The sequence below is a fragment of the Cynoglossus semilaevis genome, chromosome 8, assembly GCF_000523025.1.
Source record: "Cynoglossus semilaevis isolate Cse_v1.0 chromosome 8, Cse_v1.0, whole genome shotgun sequence".
Lineage (NCBI taxonomy): Eukaryota > Metazoa > Chordata > Actinopteri > Pleuronectiformes > Cynoglossidae > Cynoglossus > Cynoglossus semilaevis.
In genome coordinates, this window is record NC_024314.1 from 22,849,344 (window position 1) to 22,859,029 (window position 9,686).

The following is a 9,686-nucleotide window of genomic DNA, read 5'->3' on the forward strand; positions in this document are numbered from 1 at the left end:
GAGTTTTGTTCACCTAGTTATCGGCCTAATTATCAACAGCAGGTAAATGGACTCGGACGGGCTACCCGAGAGGAGCATGGGTAGGAGTCGCCCTCATATATTTAGGAGTCCAGGAGTGCAGTGGGAGTACAGCTCAGGCTCTCACCTCAGCCTGGATCAGTCTGGAGGAGAACCCAGCCGTGGAGGAGGCTGACGGGCCACACCTGGGCCACGGTGTGTACCTCTGCGGACGCTGCGCCCCATGGATTCAGGATCATCAGGTCGTATGAATTTATCTGTCTTTATCTTTAAGAAACGAGTTTTAATACATGTCTTTTTAAATTTTGTGTCATTTTTTAATTCTTACATTAAAACTGCACTGTCTGCAGGAGTGCATTCGTTTTGAATGCAGTATTTTTACTCCATCCTCCATCCGTACTGCAGAGAGTATATATATTGCAGTACATCTTGTGTTTGTTTGTACGTGACATACTGTGTACAGCAGAGGCATTTTTTTCCTGGATCTTCCTCACGCAGGGAAATGTTACGCAATCTGCTGAGTGTATATAGTGCAGGGTTTAAACGCAGCATTTGATCATCGTTAGCCATCTGGACGTGGTCATTTGATCCTGCAGCATCTCGACCCGTGCAAGCGAGGACTGCATGCAGCCTCGACACCATCAGCCGACTCAGACTAATCCCGGAATGGATGGATGGATGGATGGGAGGATAGGTGGATGAAGGGGGGAGGGGTGGGTGGTGCTGGGAAAGGGGAGATGCGCCAAATATGCTATCTGATGCATGGGTTTAATAACTGAAAGCCATTTTGCTCTGCCGGACATAAATGGTCTCTCTCTCTCTCTCTCTCTCTGTCTCCTTCTCTCCATTTTATTTTGTAGTCATTTTAAGGATGACAGTGAGGGTTTATCATTTCCCTCTGGTCAAATTTAAAGTACTAGGTTCCTCTTACCTAATGTTCCACAGCCCTAACGTTCTCTTTTTGAAGAACTAAGCATCAAGGTCTGTGGAAGGACCGATGTTTGGTTCCTACCACACGGAGGCCTTTGGCCTGTTTTCCACATGAACAGGCCCGAACAAAAAAAACCAAAATTGAAATATGATGTCATATAGTATAGACATGGTTATATTTATTAGAATAAATCAAATGTAATTATCTGGTTTTAATACATAAAATAGTGAAACGACTTATTCGTTTTTATGAACTCAAAGAAACAACAAAATAATAATTATTCTAAAAACTATAACTAAAAATAAAAATAATCCGGACGACAGTAAAGCAGCCCTGATCCGCAGTTGTTTTAATCATGCAGTGATGCTTTTAAGGCCACCTCCTATCTGGGAGAGAGAGACAGAGAGAGACAGAGAGAGAGTGGAGACCCGGAAAACTTTCATGTGTCCCTGAACGCAGCAGAGCAGAAGCAGCACCGTGGCTGAAAAAATGCCACGTCTTTGACTTTAGATGAACGAGGTGTGGATAAAAAAAAACAATTTAAGGAAAATCATTAATAGATGAAAAAACCTTTAAAAACATAGAGTTGTTTTCTCAAAATAAGAAACGTATGATATTTAATGTACACATACATGAGAGAGACATTAAACCCATGAAAAACGGGACGGAAATGGTAGAAAAAAAATCTAATCTAATCTGTTCTCTTGACCCAGATTCGAGGCCGATAATACAAACAGATTTAGGGATTATTTAGTGGTTGTGCATAAATATGACTCCGGTCCAGAACATAATTCAGTAAATAAATATTTTAAATGAATTTAAATTTGAAGTAAATATTTTATCTACAGATTAAAAACAAAAACGAAAAATCCTATTAAGTAAAAGTTGATTTTCTTTTGTTGTGATTTTTTATTATTATTATTTTTATTTGCTTATGTTGTTTTTAACGTTAGAAGAATATGCATTTATTTAATGTGCGCCTGCGCCTTTAAAAAGGTGCACGACGCACCTCGGTTTCTGTGGTGCGCGCAGGTAAAAAGAGGGGGAAAAGGGAGGAGGGAAAAGGAGGTTGGGTTTTGAGACACAGAAAGAGAGAGAGATAGAGAGGGTGGGAGAGAGGGAGTCAAAGAGAGGAGAGAAAAGAGAGGAGCTGGGGCTGAAATTGACATTTGATACTCAGGAAGTTCAGGACGCCGCTTGGATTTCTTTTGTTTCATTGTAATTCTGCGGCTCCGCTGCTCCTGGTCCTCCTCCTGCTGCTGCCGGTTCTCCTCCACAGCCGAAAACCTGGGAAACTTTCAGACAAAAATATTAGCCATGTAGGTTAGAAAAAAGAAAAGAAAAAGAAAAAGAATGCCTGTCGGCTGTGAATTCAGCGGCTCAGCTTCAGCTTTTTAAGTCACGGCGATGAACTGACGGACGGACTGAAGGTATGGAGCACGTTTGTGGCTTTTAAAACCACCTAGGCCTTTAATGATCACGTTTTATCATCTTTTAGGAACTTGTTAAAACAAGTCAGAGAATTACGCACGTTATTTTGCGATTAGACTTCGTAGAAGGGGCCGCGACGTTGGCAAAACGCAGCAAAAGGGGATTTAAAAAAATGTATTTTTTTTTCAACGACCATTTTTAATGTTGCAGTAGCGAAACAAAAACGTCATTAAAAAATCATCCTTTTTTCACTTTTTAAATTTTTAAATAAGGAAAAAAATGTTGCTAGTTGCGCCGCGAACATCTCTGAAGCGCTGGTTGCACCTGCTGCATTCACCCGAAAATCAAATTTCTCACAACCGACTTCAGTATATTTTCATGTAGGAAAATTGCGCAAAGTAAAGAACTTTAAGCCGAATGTGTCAAGAAAAAAAAACTGAAAATGTTTTTTTATTATGAGTTTTGTCATTTTCAGATGTACGTTTTTTTATTATGAGTTTTGTCATTTTGATGTACAGATGTAGAAAGAGGCATTTTTTTATTTTTTTTATTTTGTGCACATTTCTTCTAAAGGACAGGCGATCAGGTTGCATGACTGCGGCACCTGCTGCAGAGACTTAGTGTCCGCAGATAAATCCTCCTGAAATAACTGTGGAGTGGAAACTGCCCCTGTTCCTCCTTCAGACAAATGCGATTAAGTGCAGGGACTTTGAAGCAGCTCCACTCGGGTCCAGCTCTTCACGGCACAGTGTTGTGTTGGTCTATTCTCCAACATCTCTGGACTTCTCTCATGTTTGCTGTACATTTTTATCCCGTATTCATCTGCAGTTTATTTTTTAAATTTTCTTCAAATAGATTGCAAATTTGAAGCACAAATAATGTAATTTAGGAACAATACTTATGAAAAAATTGTTTATTTCAAACTAAAAGCCAATTACAATTGACACAAAAAACCAAGATGCTGTTTCTGTGGATGACCAGCAGATTTGATGTTGCAGATATTTTAAAACACGTCAAACAATTTTTTTTCCATCTAATTCCATGGCCCTCAAATCCTCTCTCTTATCACAAAATTCTCATTCTCAACTAATTAATCTTATAGGAAAACTATAGACCTGGTCGGGCCTTTTAACACAGGTTCTTTTCAACTTGGCGTTTTAGTGGTATTGATTTCCCCAGGAAATGGCAATGGGAGTCCTGCTCAGGGAGCCATTTGGGCGTCTGAGGAATCACTTAGTACATGGTTTGATCATAGGGATCAATGGGAGACTGGTCCGAGCACTGCAGGGCCCAGGATGAGAGCGAGAGACTAGAGAGAGAGAGAGAGAGAGGGAGAGAGAGGGAGATAATGGCTGGATCAAGGGTGGGGCGTCTGGGCCCTGTGAGCAGAACAGAAGTGAAGATGCTGAAATTCTGATGTTATCTGCAGTGAGAATGATGCTGTTGAGGACACATTCAAGGTCAGGAGAAGGGCTGAAGGTCAGTGCTGAGCTGCATCACAGTTTATCATATGATGTAAGTTTTTTTAATATATATGTATATTCTATGGCTTTTTAGCATTAAAGAGAAGTGATTTTTTTATTAATATTTCACAAAGGGCCTACAAAAATAACAACTTTGATGTTCAGTCCACTGGGCCTTTATACTGGGATTGATGAGGTCTTGAGTAGAATACGAGCCTCTCGTGAGTGTGCATGTATTGTTTTGATGCAAAATATTAAATTGGCTAATTTGTTTAGCTCATTTTCAATTAAAATCACTCGCACTGACCTGCTGTCTAGAACATGATGGGACAAAGGAACACGGACTGAGCATCAAACAAGGGTCTGTTATCAGGATTTTCACTGCATGCGAATTTGCATGACTATTATTTTCAATTTATTTCAGTGCAGAAGGAGAAATGAAAAGATGAATTGGTGTTCCTCAAATACTTACAATGTAAAGAAGACATTCATTTTGTTTGTTACATTTATGTCATTCATCATTTATCCTTTATTTGGCAGAACTACGATGTACCTAAAGCCCAAATGACTGCAACAAAAGCTACGTCATGGTGTTAAACACTCTCTGAGCCTGAAATTATCTGTCCAGGAAATCCGAAAATGGCAGTGCAGGCGATTAGTGATCAGTCAGAGTTCTGTAGGACTTATATATTTAGTTGCTCACATTAAGACACCGTGGCCTTTGACCTGTAACTCAAAGCACGGATCAATCCACTGCAGTGCGTTCACTGCGTCACTGCAACAGAGTGGACATATTAAAGGGCTGCAGATGCTTTTCCCATTTCACAAAAGGTTCTCTCTCTCTTTCTTGCTCTCTCGCTCTCTCTCTTGCTCTCTCTCTCTCCCTTCCTCTGCAGGGCGGCCTCTGCTCACCTGATGGGGGTCAGTGAACTAGTTTGCATAGCTTTGCTTCTCTTGGCTGACTCTCCACTCAGGACTCTGAGTGTATTGGCCTGCAGGTGTTGGGATGATAATGATAATGACTCCTGTTCTGTGTATGGCACTGGTAGAATTCACTGTGAGAGCTCACTATCAGTGAATTACCATAGGGCCATAAACAGAGCAGAGAAAGAACCACTTGATGATGCCCGTCCGTAGTGGCTCACCCTCTGTGGACGTCTTCTCTCTCTCTCTTTCTCTCTCTCTCTCTCTCTCTCTCTCTCTCTGCTCTGCTGCTGTGGGTGGAGTAAATGTGATGTAATGGAAGTGGTGCAGTTGCACGAGCTGAGCGGTGCACGTCTCGCCGGGTGGCGTCGAGCATCCCTCTGTGCTGTTGTGTCTCTGTAACAGCAGCTGCGTACGTTCGGATGCCCCTCGGGCTGTTTCTCTTCTTTGCCCATTTTGGCACTAGCACATTTTTGCTTCTGTATATATACTTTGAGCAATTATGTGTAGTGCCAATATAGGACGAGACAGACTTCCGTCATCTTTTTTACACACAATTGAGGACCTTAATTCTCTGTGTTTGTGCTCGTTTGGGTGACTTTAAGGTAAAACCAGAGACGCTCCGTTCCCTCGGAGTCATTGTCCACCTCTGTTTGTCCATTTTTTACAGGCATGTGAAGTTGCACAGAATTTGAATGTCCTGACTTTTAACAGGATTGTTATGTTTTTGTTTTTTTTTTAAATAAACCAGGTGCTTACTACAGTATAACAAGAAAAATCCCCAGAAAGGATGAACTAGTATTACCTCAGACCTGTGAAAGCACGTTCTTACAGTGGAATGTTCTAAGGAGGCCCCAGCAGCTCTGTGGTGGTGTTTGGCAATGGTAGAACTCACACTGGTGAGGTAGATGGATCCGGTGGTTCTAGACTTGCCAACTACTGCTTTAGAGCACTGACCAGCTGAAACCGATGACGTGGACGGAGCTGGGAACATCGTTTTTAATCAGTCAGTGAATGAGTGAGTGGCTGATGGTGATGAAGGGTGGGGTGAGACTCTGTTCCTCCCCTGCACACCCCAGCCTCAAAGCTCCAGAGACTTTAAGGGATAGAGAACATATACGTTTAATATTTTGGATTATTTGACATGCCGAGTTGAAAAACAAAATGTAGAAGAGAGATTACAATCTTGCTAGAAGAACATGTCTCAGATGGTTTATCCGGTTTCTGCTTTGCGAAAACACAAAAATGAGAATTGGAGGATGGTTAATGTTTCCACTGAAGAGGGAGAAAAATGAAATTTGGATCCAAAAATCAATGCAAGCCTTGCCTGAAACAAGACTTTCTAGAGCAATCAATGCAAAAGGGTCTGTCAGCGCATCCTAAAATGGTCACACTAGCGTGCAGATTTTGTTCGCTATTGACCCGTCTGTCAATTATTTTCAATAATCAATCAGTTTGGTCAGAAACCTGAAAAGTAGAAGATGAGGGGGAAATGTCAGTCAATGTTTTCTGATTGAGCCACAACACAATACTTATTGTTGTATTTGTACCAGTAGAATTGTTACTTATTACTTTTATTTTGCTGTCGTCACTCTCTGCTTTGCTTTAACGTTCCAAGCCTGTCAATAATAAAAGGAGACGTATCTGGACTGCAAGCAGGCCAAACCTGAGCCTCTGTCGGTTGCCCCCCCTCCCCCCCCCCCCCCCCCCCTACAAGACCAAAGTTGCTTCCAGTGAACCTGCTTACTGAGAAACCTTCCTGGGCGTAGCTGTTATGACTTTTAGTCTTGATTTGCCAACAGCCAAACTTTCTCTAAACGACTGAGTGCACCTGTGTTTGACTTCACGTACAAGGGCTCAGATATTCTGCCTTCAGCAAAACCATACGGAGGTTCCTCACTTTGCTCTGAATCCTAAATGTCAAACGGTGCAGTGTCATCTTACACTGCCCCCCCCCTCCATGTAAAAGGTTGAACCTTATGGGATGTTGCTTCTGTTCTATTATTGACAGTCTGTATCGACACTGTGGCTCAAAAATGCTGCTGCAGACGGAGCTTCACATATCTGGGTCAGGGTCTGCTAATGTAAGTAACAGGGGGATCCGGGGATTAAAATCTGTTTATCTGCCTTTGTATAAACCCTGCTTTATAGCCCTCACTTGAGCTTTAGCTAATATGATTTGTATTGTGAACAGTGTGCTTGCAGGCTGGATATATACGACCCGCGGACATCACCATCCGACTCACGTTGCGGCCGATCACTCAGAGAGAAGAATGGTAAGTGCTGTGGTGGTGGTGGTGGTCGCACACTGGTTCACTGACCTAAGAGCACACATACAATCTGGGTCTCCGACCACAGAGTTTGGGTCACGATGTTGTTGATGAATGTAATGTTAACGCGTATTAAAAATTACACCTGCTCGCCTTTACTCTCTGATGACTTACTCTGTCCTTCTTTATACAAGTAAATGTTTTTACCTAATGTGCAAATAAATTACTTTAATTGAAAAAAAAAAAAAAAAATCAATTTTGTCACACATGCACACACACACACATGCACTCTAACCATCTTCTCTGCAGCAAAATGCATTGTGGGAAAAGCCTTTTCAGTGCGAGGCCTTGTCCAGATGGGCTGAGCAGCTCAGGTTACACCACATTTTTCAGTGCCCCCGCTATCCCACTTCTCCCCCCGGCCTCCTCTCTCTCTCTGTATTCTGTATGTTCTCTGGGTGGCTAGAGTTCGACTGAGACAGTGCTCGGCCTGTGTTCTAATGCAGCCTGCAAAGCATTAGTGAAATGAGATTATCATCGTTCTTACGCAGTGTCTGGGCCGAAGGTGGACAGAGGTGTGAGTTGGGAAGGTGAGGATGCCATTATTCGACCATCAGAGTACATGATGGCCAGACGCCTGCGTCAGCATCGTGGCTATTGATGCACACATTTGAAGTAAAATCTAAAGATCGAGTCTGTGGTGTGTGTTTTCATAAAATGTTTTTAGGCTAAACATGTACATGAGACTGGAATAAAATAATTATCATTAATAAAATTAATGATGGTTTGAATGAAATGTTAAAACCTTGACACAACTGAGGGACTTTGAAGATAATGTTAACATGCTAGACTAGCTAAAGGGGTGGACTAAAATGCTAAAAAAAAAGCAGTTAAAAAGCTATTTTCTGCAGCACGTAGCAAAGCGTGGTGATGGGATGTGGATCTGGGGGGTGGGTACAAGGACTTGGTACAAGGACAAATAAGAACTTGGTTCTTATTTGTGTAAGACAGCTAGAGCTACAATTTCTGTTTGAATAGTTTTGTCTTGTAGCTTCTATAAAAATAATAGCTTTTTGGGTCAGTTCTCAAAAATGTTAATAGCAACTAATACACAAGTCTCTGCACAATCCACTCTAGGTAAGGGTGGTCTCCATTAGAAGATGGTTTCTCAACTTGTGGTCTAACCCAATTCTCAAAATGAGGGACAAGAGATTATCTCGTGTTCAGGATGGTGGACAGAGGCAGGTTGTGTCTATGTGGCTTTTGTATATATGTGTGTGTGTATGTGTGCGGGGGTGTAGGCCCAGTATTAAGAAACGATTAGTGGAGATTAAAGCTCTGCCCTGCAGTCTGCCTGCACAAATCCAGGCAACAAGACTGAACAACCCTTCCCTTCTGCCCTGTGGTGCCCCCCCCCCCATAGTGCTGGGCTTCAAGCTCTAGGTAGGATCAATAGGGGGAGGGCGCTTGACTCTCCTCTGCTCAGTGATCTTCCTCCAATAAACTTATTGCCCCCAGTACAGAGAGCGAGCCCTCTGTAGTCTGACTGCCCTGATGTGAGGCTTTTACTGTTGCCCAATCGGGTTCAAAGTCAGTTGTTGGAAGTGATGATTGGTGCTCTCCAAAGTGGAGCATTGGTGATGTTAGCCATAACAGAAATACCTAAAACAATTGATCAAAACAATTGTGATATGTGTGCATTTTTCAATACTAAACTTTTGCATTGTATTTTATAAAAATGTAAATATATTACAGATTATTAAATAAGCAGAATGGAACGCTTAAATTATTAAATTATTAAAATTAGTAATCATTTATCAGTGATTGATTGGTTTCACCTTGACATCACGTTTGCGGCACCTTCCCGCTCCGTGTCACGTGACGCGGAAGAACCCAATCGTCTCCAACCGCTAATTTGTAACGTGCATTAGCAGCACCAACCTCCGCTGTTTTTGTTGTTACTTTTGGGAAAGTAACAGACAGAATTTCTAACAGACTTTTTTTACGGCAGAAAAAGTCTGCCTGTTGTGACCATTTCGACGTCAACATCCAAGAAATAAGTGAAAGTGCCCGTTTCTGAATCTTCTGTCGTGAAAGGAGCAGCAGGTGAGTTACCAAATAGATACCACTGACGTAGGCGGAACGTGTTTATCAGGATTTTTCAAATAAATAAGTATATTAAGATACCAGTTACGTAGCTCAGAAGATATAGGTTTTAAAAATATGATTTGAAAGAATAAAAATATGGTAAAACATATAGGAAGCGAAACAAAAGCAAAACAAAGTGCCGAGAGAAGATTCGCCAAAATTATATAAAAATATGAAGATTACAATCTAAACAGTTAAAATAATAATAAAAAAACTTTACGCTATATTTGACGCTAAGAAGCCTAAACATTGACATAAAGTAGCAGAACTTGCTAGAAGTTAAAGGGAATTTGACCGAACCAAACAGCTGAAATTTAGTCAAAATATTATATATATATAATTAATAATTGCCACCCAAAAAACATTTCTTCTGCCACACCATATGCACTGCTAACAAATTCCAATTTGAAAGATGTTAGTTGTATGTTTCCCATCAGTAAGTAATGCCAACCTATTTCCTCCATAATCTGGAGGAAGATATACTCTGTCGCCTTATAGATT